This window comes from Melozone crissalis, unplaced genomic scaffold, assembly GCF_028551555.1.
Source record: "Melozone crissalis strain CALT ecotype California unplaced genomic scaffold, PUWL_Pcris_2 ptg000036l_1, whole genome shotgun sequence".
NCBI lineage: Eukaryota > Metazoa > Chordata > Aves > Passeriformes > Passerellidae > Melozone > Melozone crissalis.
The window spans coordinates 13,959,558-13,973,001 of record NW_026535814.1 but is presented as its reverse complement, the minus strand read 5'-3'; the positions used below and the strand labels follow the sequence as shown (position 1 = coordinate 13,973,001).

General features: G+C 53.5%; 1 protein-coding gene across 1 annotated transcript in view; it reads left to right on the top strand.

The window, feature by feature from the left end:
* Window positions 1–13,444, top strand: part of CNTFR (ciliary neurotrophic factor receptor) — a 199,180-nt gene that overhangs the window by 164,871 nt on the left and 20,865 nt on the right. The window lies entirely within an intron of this gene.

Here is a 13,444-nt window from a genome sequence, read left to right as displayed (position 1 = left end):
AACCCTGCAGACAGGACTCTCCATAAAAAGGAAAGATTTGATTTGCTGTCCCCAAGTGTCTGTCTGTCCCCATCAGGCACAGAGAGAGTTGAGACAGACTGCTTGGCCCAACTAGCTCCTTTCCAGGTGGTTAAATATAGATAAAAGCAACTGAGAGCATCAGCCCAGCCCTTCAGAGAGGTGACTGTCCAGCTCTCCATGGCATTCCTGTGAAGTTTCTCACCAGGCTTGGCTTCCATCAGGGTGGCATCTCTCCTGACTCATGGCTTGGGGAGGACAAAATCTGCCCTGTACGTCCTCACTCTATGATTCAACTCTTCTAAATTCTGCCTTGAGAGACATCCTACATCTTGAAAGGCTTTTGGCCATGTCAGGGCCAGCATCCCCATCTTGTAAACCCTCAGCTCAGGCAGAGCTCAGGTGGTTTTCCTTACTGAGATCTATTGGCAGCTTTACTTTTAATAGCATGTACGTGATGTGGAATGGGATAGACCACTCCAGCTCTGGCTGGCACGTTATAAATCTCAGAAAGAAAAAAAAAATGCAAAGGGCCAGGAGACTTGGGGGGGGGGGGGGGGGGGGGGGGGAAAGGGGGGGCCATGAAAAAAAGGCAGAAGAAAGAGGCTGTTTTCCCAGAACCCAAAAGCAGACAGGGGTGGGGAGCGGGAAAGGCAGGGTCGTACGGCTCGCTGGGGCAGAGTGTGCAGTTGTTTATACTGGAAATGAGTTTCTGTTTATTGCAAGCTATGGTGGGGAGACCACAAAGTGAACGTAAAACAAAATGGGAAGGGTGTGGGAAAAGTCAGGGGAGGGGGAGCGGGTGCGTTTGACAAACTCCAGAAGTCACGTCCAGTAATAAATCAAGCCGGGATCTGTCCCGGGACACAGGACCCAGAACATCTGCTTGGGCTGCAGGGAAGCCAGGCAGGCAAGGAGGGATCTCCCGGCCTTGCCTGGGGCCAGGCAAGAGACAGAGGCTTGGGCAGCTCAGCCACCCATGGGTGCTGAGCTCAGCAGTGCTCAGATGCCGGCAGAGGTGTCAGAGCACCTGGGGTTCAGCAGGGAGCTGCTCTCAGGGCTGAGGGGTTTAACAGGCATCCCCTGTCAGCCTCTCCATCCTCAGTAGCCTTCCTTGACTGCTGTGTGCCTCCATTTCCCTGTAAGGTGACTGTAAGGTGGCACAGGATGCTTTCCTCCCATCTACCACTTTTCCCAAGCCTTGCAGCAATTCCCACGTGGGCAGGCAACTCCTGCATCATTTCAGAGCCTAGGCATGGTGTAGGTGTCACCAGGAAGGGAGGCCCACTGCCCAGTTCCTGGGCAGCAGGAATTAGTATGTTAACGGGGCTAGTGGTGAAATGAGAGACAAATCCCACAATAACTCCACTGGGACCAGCAACGCATCCATTGTGTGTACAGACTTTGAAGGTATTAAGTGCTAAGGATTTTGGTTTGACATCTGAATGCAGCTGCATTGTTGTGAGAAGCCCTTGCAGGTTATTGCTCCAGACCAAACCTCCATAAATAATCTATTGCCTTGGGTGTAGTGCTTCGGAAGGGGCGGTGAATGTTTGTTTTGCTGATTTAAGCATTCCCATCCTTTTCTTCCTTTTCCCCTTCCCTGGAAAATGGATCCTATTAAACACTGCAGATGACACAACTCATGCCAATACATTTGCAACCCATTTTGGCTCATAGCGAGAGCTGCTTTCGAGCTACAGACTTCCTCAAGTGTCCAAGTAAAGCATCAGCATGGGGGTGGAACAAAGACAGTGCATCTGCCCGGTGGGTCCTGGCCCTGTTCTTGCCTTTCCATCCCATATTAGTGCAGAAAGCAGGACAGAAAGCCACCGAGATGCATGTGTGAGCTAGGACCCCAAAAGTCATTTGAGTTTCATTGTGCTGGGCCATGGTTTGAGCTGCTCTGCCATAAAGCCATGGGGGCTGCTGTGGGATCTGCTCTCCAGAAATGTCTCTGAACAACCTTCTGGGCATGGGGCAGGTACCAATGCAATGCCTCCAGCACCTCCCTCTGTCAGGCAAACCCAAAGTCTTCCCATACTGGGTCCTGGCCAGGTTCAACCTCATGTCACCACTGGAAAGGGCCAAAACTTTGGCAGCACCACAGTATTTCCCCACTTATTCCAGATGTGTTGCCTTCCTTCCCATGCTGCTGGTGACTTATACATCACAGGACAGACCTAACTGCATTGGCATTAACCCAGTCAGAGGTGTTTTTTCTGCTCCAGTAGAGGATGGCAAACTACTGGATAAACCCAGACTGCGCTGCCCTGTCTGGTTTTTGCCAGCACACCCTTGCAGCCCTCATCTGCAGCCAAGCCCTGGCTCTCAGACCTGTCCCAGCTGCTCACCTCATCTCAGAAGGATTGTGGGCCATCTGTGTGCACCAAGAGGAGAGTCCCTGTTGCTGGAGGTGTTTGCAGTGTGCTTCTGATTCATGATAGGGAAGTGGGGCTCATGTGAGCCCAGACACCACAGCATCCTTATGCTGCTGGCAAGGTCCAGACCACGGGGCTTGCTCTTCACCTGTAATTTTCTGTGAAACGCTTCAGAGAGCACAGCAAAATCCTTCAGTGACTCTAATAACATTTCTCTCCAAAGCTCTAGGGTATTTCCCCCCCCCATCCCTGTGAAGTCATGCTTCAGGTCTGCTGAAATCCTAGCAAATGCCTCCTAAAATCCCCTGGAGCTCCTGCGACAGTTTATTGAGTCCAGGACTGTTTGACCTTGGAGGGGGTGAGAAAGGGAGGGGAAAAAAGAGCAGCTCTAGGCTTCCCTGCCAAACTACTTGATCCATTGCTGAGCCCTTGCAGGGACCACAACACAGCCAGAAATCTCTCCCAGACCATCAGTGGGGTATCTGGGCACAGTGCCTTCCTCTCTCCTCTGCCCAAGGTCTCTCAAGCTTCTCCCACTGTGCTGGGCAGTGCTGCTGCATGAACAATGCGCTGTGTTCCCTAAAAAAGCAGCAGTGCCCCAACCATTTGTGCATGGTGCCCATCCCAGCATCCTGGCCCCCTCATGCTGCCCAAAAAGTGTCTGTGATCCTCTGGGTCCGAGCTCCTTCCCTGCTGTGGGTGCTTGGAGTGTGCAGGAAGGTTGCCCACCCTGCGGGAGCTCCGTGCTGGGAGCTGCCACCATTCCTCAGGAAATAATTAAAACACTGATAGCAGTATTTTTACATGACAATAAGTGCTTCAAGTGCTTTTTATTTCTTCTTTGTTGTAAGCAAATCAGAGGATGCGTGGCAGGCTGCTGTCCTCCACGAGGTGGGAGAGGCTGTGCTGAGCATCCAGATTATCACTGTCAGGGCAGGCTTGGCAAGGATGCTGCTACTGCCACTGATCCGGTGCTGATGCTCCCAGGGAAGGTGTGTTTGCTTCTGGGGTTTCATTGTTAAAAGGCCATCGATAAATTACAGGGAGTCCGGAGGAAAATTGATTAAAGAATTAAAAGATATCCTATGACCTAAAGGGGAGATTAGGGGAATTTAGTGAGGTGCTTGCTGCAGAGTGGAGCTGGGGATGGTAGGGAGGGAGCAAAATGAAAACAACCTTGCAAAGGTGGTGATTAGAGCAGGTGGAAACAGTCTCTGTGAGTAAGTGAATTGGTTTGTGGCTCACGTTTTGTTTTGCAAATGCCAGGCTCTCACACACTGTGGGAAGGGGCTCCCCAGGCTGGAGCTGCCCTGGCCACACATGGCACAAACATCCCCTGGGGTCTGCCCACTGCTGCTGGTGGGGATTTAAGCATCGAGCCAGGATTTGAGGAAGATGAGCGTCGTGTTCATAAAGCAAAGGGCCTTTTTTTAGCTCAATTTCTTTACAGATGGGCTGGATAATGGGACCTCCCTTGAAGCCAGCTGAGTTAAGGACACGGCTATTACTTCCAAATGCAGTGAAGTTCGGAGCTGTGTGACTTACATCATCCCAAGGACCTCATTGCCTTAAGAAAAGAATGAGGCCAGGGTCTGATTGAGGCCTGAGGATAAAAAACCAGACATTAGTAAAGAGAGCAGTGCTGTTGAGCAGTGCTGTTAGCTGAGCTGGTATTGCAGCCCAACGCCTCCTGAAATGTCACACGCTTTTGTTTTTCATCTGCTTGGACACATTTTGGGTGAGCTACAGAGACTGATGATCTTCCTGCCTCCACCCCAAGGTACCAATAGCACAGGGGAAATTCCAGCTTGACCTGGGAACACTCCTACTGTTATTGACATGTCTAGTATTTTCTCAAAGACAGAGAGTGAGCAGTTAAGGACTCGTGTGGAGACCTCCTTCCTTATGATAAATGAGGCATCTTCCCAAATGCCTGTCATTATCGGGCTATCACCATCCCTGGGCAGCCAGAATAACACCACAAACCAGAGCCACCCCTGTGGTGTCCATCTCAGCTCCAGTGCTGTGATTTTTCCAGACTTCATCATGCAGAAGCACAGGTGGGATGAGTCAGGTGGCTTCTCTGGATGTACCAAAGGAGGCTGACTGCTGCTGGGAGGACTCTCGCATATCCAGGGTGGGAATAGCATGGGGAGAAGATCCTTCTGGTCCTAGGTCAGTTCTCTACACTCACCTCCAGCATCTCCTTTGGCTCCAGCCTAGCTGTTTTTGCAAGGAGCCTGCAGGTGCTTTCCCAGCAGAACTGCAACAATGACCTGAAGCTGGGCAAAGCCACCAGCATTGCAGGGGACAGGGCTCTCCACACTCACAGCACGGTCCTGGCAGCTGAGGGGCAGGCACAGGCTGCAGATCAGCCCCAGGAGCAGAGCAGCATCTCACCAGGAGATCACGTGGAGCAGAAGGGCAGCCCCAAGGATGTGAGTCACTGGCCAGGGGATGCTGAGTCTGCGTGAGCAGACCCAAATGCCATCAGGATGGCCAAACACGGGATGAGCAAATGGCTCTGCCTGTGCACACATCTGGTGTGCTGTGTGATACAGATGCCCACTTTTAAGCCCCCTGTCCTGGCTGAATCCAAAGCAGAGCAGCCAGTACAGGCTCAAGGGCACCATGGGGTCTGTCCTGTGAGGGGATGGAAGAACAGACTGTGACATATTCCTAGCAGAACACGTGGGTGAAAAGAGAGGGTGGTTTTCAATAAGTGCTGAGGGAAAGAAACTTTACATCCGAAAGACAGTGCTTGTGTGAGGAGAAAGGGGGTAGGGGGTATATCTGCTTACTAACCACTCGCAACACTCCTCCTGCCCAGACAGGAGAAACCCAAAAATATTCTCTCTGCTGCCAAGAGAGTCAGAAACCTCTCCATTTCCCATGGGTGAGAGGCCTCTCTGCCAGCAGGTACTTCCCTCACTGGGGAAGAGGAGAGCAGGGAAGGGGACCTAACCAGGCTGCATGTCAAGAGAGATGAAGAGAGAGGAGGCATTTTTGGAGAGCTGCTGCCTGTTAAAGGCAGCCCACACTCCCCCACGGGGAGATAGCTGGTAATATTCGTGGCTAGCTTGTTGCTCAGTGCATGACAAAGTGCTTATAGCTTCCCTCCAGAGGCTCCTCCTGGATAAATATACAACTTCCAGGAGTTCTGGTGGGACGGCTTCGCCAAGGATACATGGCTGTTGATGGTCCCAGTTGTGTCTGATCACACCTGGTATTTTCCCTGTCTCCTCCATCTGGAGAGAGGATGGATTGCTTTCTTGCAGCTGTTAAATAAGGTGGTGGAGGGGGCAGGGGCATTGCATGGTGTAGGCTGTGCAGTGAATTTCTGCCTGGAGCTGGGGAAAGAGGGAGAAGGGAGTGCTGAGTTCTCTGCTGTTTGCAGTGCAGGCATGAAGGCAGGGGATCCTTGGGGTCCGCAATACCTGAAGAACCCTTGGGATTACCCTGCACGACCAAAAAAGGCACAGCTCTCCCTCTCAGCACTCAGGGACGTTTCCTCTCTATGTCTTCTCCAGCTGAGCTCCCAAAGGAGATTGTCGGGGCTCTGCAGGCTGCTCTGGTCAAACCTTTTATCACGGAGAGCCAAGGAAGGCAGCTGCTTCTCCCTGGAGACCAGGGCTGTGCTCCCATGTGCACCCACCACCGCCTCCCTGGGGTGGGCAGCAGCTGCTGGGGAACCTGTGAGTTGCAAGGAAGCGTCTTGTGCCTGCATTGCCTGGGCACACTGCATCCAGCCCCATGTCAAGGAGAACAGTCCCCCAGAAGGAGAAATTAATTTGGCAGGGACTGGAAAACCCCATGTAAATCATGCCCTTCATCTTTCCCAGCCGTTTTCAAGGAGACAGGCCCAGCATTTGGCTGGGTGGGAGCTGCAGGGGCATGAAGCTCTCCTCTCCAATCCCAGCCGTGGAAAGCCCTGAGAATGTGCAGAAACTGAGGGCACATCAGCCCCCTGCTCCTCTTCCCCGCTGCCCGGGCATGGCAGACTGGCGTCCCGGGATGCTCCAGCCCTGAGCTGCAGGCAGGGAAATGCTCTCCGTCCCCGGAGCATCCCGAGCCCCGTTTGCCGGCACTTTCCCCTCGTTTGCTGCACGCTCCCTCACCCCGGCCCGCTCTCCATGTCTGCAGGAGCTGGACGGGGGCCCGGCACAGTCAATCCCCGAGCAGCCGGTAACGAGGTTCGGTCATCACTGCCCGGGGCTATGTGCGAACCGGTGACCTGGCTCTGAAATGGTTTATGTTACATGCAAATCCCCTCGCAGAGGTGTTGGGGGAGGAAAAGCCGGCCTCGCCGTGAACTCCCCGGGCTGATGAGCAAACCCCAGCGCTGCAGCGAGCTTCCCGTGCCCGGCGCGGCGCTGCCGCATCCCGCCGCATCCCGGGTACCATCCCCGGGGTACCACAGCGAGCACCGCGGCCCCGGCCCCGCTCCAGGGCTGGCGGTGCTACTGTTATACACAAAACAATAATCAGCTGCCGTAACGAGGATGCAGAGTAGCTGAGCTGGCTTCCCTGCTGTTGTGCCGGCTCCAAGTGGAAACAGCTGCATTTGGTTTGGTTAAATGTTTTATTTACTCACAATTATCCCAGATAACAGGTTTGCGTTCGTTTGTTCAATATTTAATATTGTTTCAGAGCAAAGCTGCTCTTCGGTTTCTGGTGGAGGACTGGGGTGGGTCAGAAGGGATTTCCTGCTGTGGTGTGGTCCCAAGTGGAGGGTGGAGGTGTCCTGCGTTCCTGCTGTGCATCTCTCCCTAAGGCACCCGGCCTGAAATGCTGCCCCATGGGAATAAAGTCACCTCCAGGAGAACAGCTGGGTTTGGAGTGCTGGTGTGCTCAGCAGGATGGGCATTTCCCTGGGACAGCAATGCTGCCAAGCACCAGGGCTGCCAGAGGGAATGGGAACAAGAGAGTCTGTCATGGGTTTGGGATGCCAGATGGCTTCTGCTGCCTAAATCACCTTCCCATAGCATCCTGCACCTTGGGGAGCACCTCCAGCAAAGGCTGCCATTCCAGAGAAACAGCCCACCCTGTGTCAGGGTTGCCAGAGCCCCTCTGCTCTTGCTCTTCCCTCTCACAGGTCAATGCTGTGAGGTTTGCTTGATAATTTTCCAGAGGCTGGAGAATAGTCGGGTTTGAAGAGCAGCTCTGCTGTGCTGGAAGCAGCATGGCCTCATGCACTGCAGGATGGTGCAAACTCCAGTGAGCCTGTGATCACACTGGGAGCTTGCCCTGCCACTTTGGCTCAAAGTGGGATGCTTCTCTTCTCTTCTCTTCTCTTCTCTTCTCTTCTCTTCTCTTCTCTTCTCTTCTCTCTTCTCTCTTCTCTCTTCTCTCTTCTCTCTTCTCTCTTCTCTCTTCTCTCTCCTCTCTCCTCTCTCCTCTCTTCTCTCTTCTCTCTTCTTCTCCCAAAAATTTACAGCATTGCCTCTTGCCATGCTCACTGAATTTTCTACAAGGGAAATGAGAAAATCCATAGCTTGGTTTATGAGCCCCAATCAGTGTAAAACAGGGCCTTTTAGAAATTTATCTGTTGCTGAGTCCACCTTTTTCTCCAGCACCTTCTTGGGGAATAAATTCTTGCTCTTTGAGGCTGGGGAGGTGGCTCTTAGGTGGCAGCAGGGCCAGGGGTCTTTGGCTGCAGCTGCAGGTGTCCCTGGCCCATTTTGGGAGCTACCAGGGAGGTGCTGCAGTGTTGAGTCTGAGGGCTGGGCTGGATGCTGGCTGAATGTGGGCAGCTCTGGGGATCAGCTGGGGTGCCTCACACTCCAGAGGGATATATATCTTCAGTGTCAAATTTCAAGGGAAAGGAATGTCCCCCCAGAAAATGTCCATTTGCTAAGCTTGGGGTGGCTTAGACTGAAAGGGAGAGACCTAAACCCTGTCTGCATCACTTGCCCAGGTCACCCAGGAGGTCAGTGAGAAACAAACCCATCTCATCCTGTGCCCCTGCACCCCTGGATTCTCTAATGCCCTCTAAAATGAATTTTGCTGCATCAACTAAAAAAAAAACAAAACAACAAACAACAACACAAAACCAACAAATTAAAAACACCTGCTTTATCCTTCTTGAAGAAGTGGTGGTTATGAGCATGATGTTCCCAGAACATAGGGAGCATCACCTGCTGTCCTCCACATCCCTTCTCATCCTCACGCTTATCCAAGAAGAACAGATGGTCAAGGGGAAACAGAGCAAATTCAAAGCCTCACCTCCCTCCTTTTCTCCAGCAACAAAACAGAGTTGCACCCAAACATTTGGGTCCATGGAGGGACTGTCCCCAGCCACAGCCGTGCTGCACTCCAGCACAGGTGGCACATGGCAGACAGGTGCTCCCCTGATACACCTGGCAGTAGAAATATGATTTATTCATCATTGTTTTCTTTGTTGTTTCCTACCAGCCTCCTGTACACAAACAGGCTTTTAGAAAAGCAGCATTAGATAAATAATACATCGTGCTGGCAGCCAGCATGTGCATAACAAAAGCATCTGTGTGGATGCGTGTGTGGAATAGCAAGGTCTGTGCCCACGTGCTCAGTGCTGGCATCTCGTGCCCAGGTGGGTTCCTGTTGTGCTGTCCAAGCCTCTGCACCTTTGCTTTTGGTCAGTTGGGTGGCTTTTTCTCTGTATTCTGTATTTCACACCACAGCACTGGTGTGAAAAAAAAAAGTCACTGGGTGATGCCAAACTCCTGCTGCCAATCTCCTGCTGTTTGCACCCCATGTGCCCACTGGACCAGTGCCCACTGCTCCTGCCATGGGCACGTGGGGTGCAAGCAGCAGGAGTTTGGCAGCAGAACAGCACTGGTTGTGGGGCAGCACGCGGCTCCTGCCCGTGTGCAGGCAGGCTGTGTCACAGCTGTACCTCTAGCTCGAGCACATGCTGCTGCCATGGACCCTGGAGCTTTCGCTGGCCCCAGACCGAGATGATGAGTTATGCAGGTGACCCCAAAAGCACACCATGGGCTCATTATCCCCCATCAGCCCAGCGCCTGAATGTGCCCCGAGTGCACCAGAAAAAATACCTCCTACAGAAGTGTTTGAGAGGCCTCTTAAAACTTTTATTGGTGCTATTTTTTGGGTCCCTCCACCTGTGGAGCAAGGCATCTTTAGTGCATTCAGCCCTCAGCAGGAGAGGAAAATTATAACTGATCCATTTCAGAAACCTCTAAAAGTGACCTAAAATAACTTTTCTATATATAAAAGTGTCATGATTTTAATGTCCATTATCTCATGACCTAGCAGAGCTAGAAAAGCTCTTGTAGATCATTTTTAGTGGTTTCTAAAATGGATTGGTCACAGTTTTCCCCTGCACAGTGGGACTCAGGGTACAAGGACAACTGGGCTTTAGAGATGAGGAGGGAAACAAAAATCGGTTTCTGTGCTGGTGTATCCAGAGCTGTTTCATCCTCCAGGACTACTGCTGTCCCCAGCTGAGCAGAAGTCCTGAAGCTGGTCAAGTGACAGCTATTTCCAAAAAGCTGTAGAGACAGAGTTAAATGGATGCAAAGCATGAGGCTGGGAAAGCCAGCTCTATCCCTGCCACTGGCCTTTTCAGGGATCTGCAGGGACAGTGACCCTGGCACCAGCTTTCACTGATGTGGCAGACCCATATTTTGCTGGAGCATCTCACAGTTTGTGAGCCACATGCCCAGATGGGACGTGCTCAGCTCTGAGCCTTTCCTCACCTCACCCAGGGCTTTTGCAGCGAGGCTGGTTGCAACCCAAGCCTCTGGGAAACTGCCACAGCCAGGCATTAAACATGCTGGGTTTTCAGAGAGGACATCAGCAGAGCACATGGGAGAAGTGGCTCCCTGCCATGCAAGAGGTTAATAGACAGATTAGAGAGGGCAGGCGCTGTTTGTGGCAGAAGGAAGAGAGCTCTGCTTTTACAGAGTTCAGCAGCTCTATGAAGCAACACGGGTGTAAATATTTGCCAGAATTAGGGAGGCTGTGTGCAGGAGCCCAGGGAGGAGTGCCCGAGTAGCTCAACCTGTTGTTTGGGCTGTTTGTGGTGTGGGGCAGGTGCTGAGAGCTGGACATCATCTAGGGGAGGATGGAGAAGGTTGGAGCAGGACACCCCACACCCAGCAGCACTGCCTAAAACCTCAGGGCAGAAAAAGCCTTTAATGCTGCTCCCTTGATGGCTTTGTTTTCCTCCACTGCCTTTCTTGCTCTCTCTGTTGGCCTGATGGGCTGGCCGACCTCCAAAGACAGCATTACAGCACGCTGGATCGATTGGAGCCTGCAATTTTATTTGCTGTCTTTAAGAGCCTTTGATGGGCAGCATGAGCCGTGCCAGTGAGCGCCTTTCCTGGGAGAGGAGGGGAGAGGAACAAGGTTGCAGGCTGCCATCTCCCATAGGAGGATGAGGAACCTGCCACCAGCTTGGAGAACACACCAAGGCTGGGTGGGCAGAGAGAGCCCTCCTGATGCAGCAAGGCAGCTGGGAAGGGGTTGCAGCTCCATCCTTTGTGGTGCCTGGCAGTGGTGGCCACGGTCACCCATGTCACAGCCCCCAGTGGCACACTGCATGGGCCTCACACTCTGCCATGAACCTTCTGCCCATCAAGGTGGAAAAGGGGATATCTGCCTGACAGAAAAAGAGGGCAAAGGTTGGGCTGAGACAGGCTCCATACAGCAGCTTCCCTTGGGCTGCATCTGTCCTTGAACTCTGCATCGGGAGGGCAGAGATGTGAGGATCACTTTATTTCCCTTCCCCAGGCCCTCCTTCCACCTCTGTCTTGCTGAAAGGCACCAGAGGGTGAGAGGTGGAGCAGGCTGGACACAAAAGGTTGGGGCTGCTCTTGGGGGCCAGCCTTGAAGCAGAGGGCAGGATTTTCACGGCACTCAATGCTGTGGAAATGGGGCACCTTCAAAGGCTGCTGCAGAGAGGGGATCGAAGCGGGATGCAGGATGCGCAGCCCTCCCTCCTCCTCCCAGCCAAACGAACCTGGAGGAGTGAGCCCGCCCCAGCCTCCTCAGCGGAGGAATTAGCACAGATCACCAAGAGCCAGATCCGGCGTGATACTGGAGACAACAGAGATAAATTATCCTGAGATGGACTAATTGCGGCGCACAGCAGTGCAGCATCTTGTGCCGCGCCGGTAGGGCTGCACCCTGCAGGACTCCAGGAATGCTCGAAAAAGCCCCGCCTGCTTCAGCCCGGCTTCCCTGCGACTCCCGGTCCCGAGAGGAACAGCTGAGCACCAGCAGCAAGTGTGCGAGTCGCCCACGGTGGCATCCCCGGTGTCCCCGGCATCCCCGAGCAGCAGTGCCAGCCCCATCCCGCTTTGCCGGGCAGGTGCTGCTAGCCCACAGTGCCACCACGCGGTCACCCGGCACCCAGAGGCTGTCCCCAGCCCCCCTGCACCCCTTCAGCCCCCCCGGGACGCCCCCGACCCCCCCATTGCACCCCGCAAACAGCAATGCTGCCCTTGCCCAGGGCGGGCAGGGAAGGGGTTAAGGAGCCTGCGGGGAGGAGGAAGAGGATGGCGCTGTATCAGGGATCAGGCCCTTGTCTCTGGCTTTGCGATTAGCCATTCTGTTTGGATGTGGAGGGTCTGCTTGAATAATTTAACCCGGAGGCTCATTAACCAGGCTCTGGCCTTCGTCTGCCGGCTGAAGGCTGAAATGGCCATTAGGAGGAACACGGAGCGGAGCGGCACAGCCCTCCCTCCCTCCCTCCCGCCGGCCCCCTCTGCTCCCGCTCCCTCTCCTCCTTGCTCCCTGACTCTGCTGCGCTTGGCTCCATTATCAGCCGCTTGCCCTCCAAGCCCTGCCCCAGGGGTGCGCAAGGCCTGTGCCTCAGTTTCCCCGGTGTAGACCGTGGTAGGCTGTAGGCTCCAGCCGCAGATGGGGCTCGTTCCCGAGAAAGCTGTGCCCCAGCGTGTGCCATACCAGCGACACCTGGGCTCCGGGGCTGCCGGGTCTGCTCGGTTTGATTCAAAACGCCTGCTGAGAGAGAAGAGCAGGTCCTGGGATACTCCCAGTGGACGGATGGGGATGAGGGCTGACGAAGGAAGGGGAAGAGGGAGCACCACAGGATCAGACAGCCTTTCCAAGGGGAATCCTGGCGCACATCCAGCCCAGAGAGTGTATTTTATGGCAAGGCACTGTGTGCCAGGGTGCTGTTCTTAACAATCAGTGCAAGTGCCTGGGTACCAAGAAGAGTTGATTTTGGTGTCAGATCAGGTAAGGTTTTTACCCACAAGGGCAAAATTTATCAGCCAAAATGTATCAAATCTCATTCTTTGCATGCACCTTCCCTCAGCATTTCGCAGAGCTTTCCTGCAGCCCTTGCTGTGCTCCTGCAGAAAGCAGAGTGCACTGCACATGCCTCCAGGAAAGCCAAGTACAGTGTAAACACTTCACTGGGTTTAAAACCCTCTCATGCCTCCAACCTCTAGGATCAGCTGGCGAGGCCAGAGTGTTGCGGCCTAAAATGCTACTAGTAAAGTCCAAGGTAAAGAAGCAAAAATGACCTTTGCATAATATCCACAGATGTTTAATTCAGCAGCATGGTGAGATGTTCAGGTCCCAGCCCACACACATGGAGAGTCCCCCTGTCCTTCTCTAGGGGCCTGGGGGCTGACCCTGGTCTCAGGGCAGTACAAAGATAAGGGCCAGTAAGGGAAATGGGAGGCAGTGGCTCAGGAGCACCTGTGTTCAGACATAGGAACGGAGGAAGGAGCCAACAGGGTGTAACTTAGGAGATGCATCCCAAAGCTTCCACACCAGAGGAAGGCTGCTCCCCCTGGGTGCTCTTATCCTGTCTCCTGTTGCCTCTATGACTCTTTGGAAGCAGTGCAGCAGAGTCAGGGATGCTCTTCCCCATGCCAAAAGCATCAACACTGTTAGTCCTCTTACAGAGCTGGATTGTCTCCACTGGTTTTAGATTGCTCGTCCTCATCTTGGTCCTTCTTCCTCCCTTTGGTGACCTCTGATCATTTGGAGGACCATCCCTCAATAAGTTTATCACTCCCCAGGGGTGTGGCAGAGAAAGCTGTGAGCAGTGTAGATTAATGGGGTCA